The 460-nt window shown below is 33.5% G+C and overlaps 1 protein-coding gene across 1 annotated transcript in view; it reads left to right on the top strand.

Moving 5' to 3' along the window:
- Positions 1-460, top strand: part of atp2a3 (ATPase sarcoplasmic/endoplasmic reticulum Ca2+ transporting 3) — a 56,408-nt gene that overhangs the window by 31,442 nt on the left and 24,506 nt on the right. The window lies entirely within an intron of this gene.

Here is a 460-nt window from a genome sequence, read left to right as displayed (position 1 = left end):
TTTTTTTTTCTCAAATAGTATATGAGATCAAAAATATATAGAATACATATAAATATCAATTTTGAAACTACAGTGTACACTAAGTTGCTTATTTAGTGAAATATTTAGCTCAAAATGCCATCATTACACAAAAAGTAGATGTTCCAGATATGTGCATAATTTTCCCACATGTTAAGACCCAATAATATTTGACAATGTCAATTACTGATATATCTAGATGTATAATGGAGGAGTTAGACTCGATGATGAAAACCAAGATCAAATATATGTCTGTGGGTTTGAACAATGCTTGCCCAAGCAACGTGCCCTGTTGTGAATTCACGGGAGGGTCCAATAGGGTTTTAGAGAAGAAAGCAATAGTTTATTCAAAATAAATGTGTACTTGAGTCATTACTGTGACTGTAGTGACCTCCTCTGCAGTTTTGACTCATTAGCTAACTACACGTGTGTGTGTGTGTGT

Source organism: Morone saxatilis, unplaced genomic scaffold (assembly GCF_004916995.1).
Source record: "Morone saxatilis isolate NCDOM2014 unplaced genomic scaffold, NCSU_SB_2.0 Contig20, whole genome shotgun sequence".
Taxonomy (NCBI): Eukaryota; Metazoa; Chordata; class Actinopteri; family Moronidae; genus Morone; species Morone saxatilis.
Note: the sequence above shows the minus strand (reverse complement) of the source record. Positions and strands in the feature narration are given on the sequence as shown.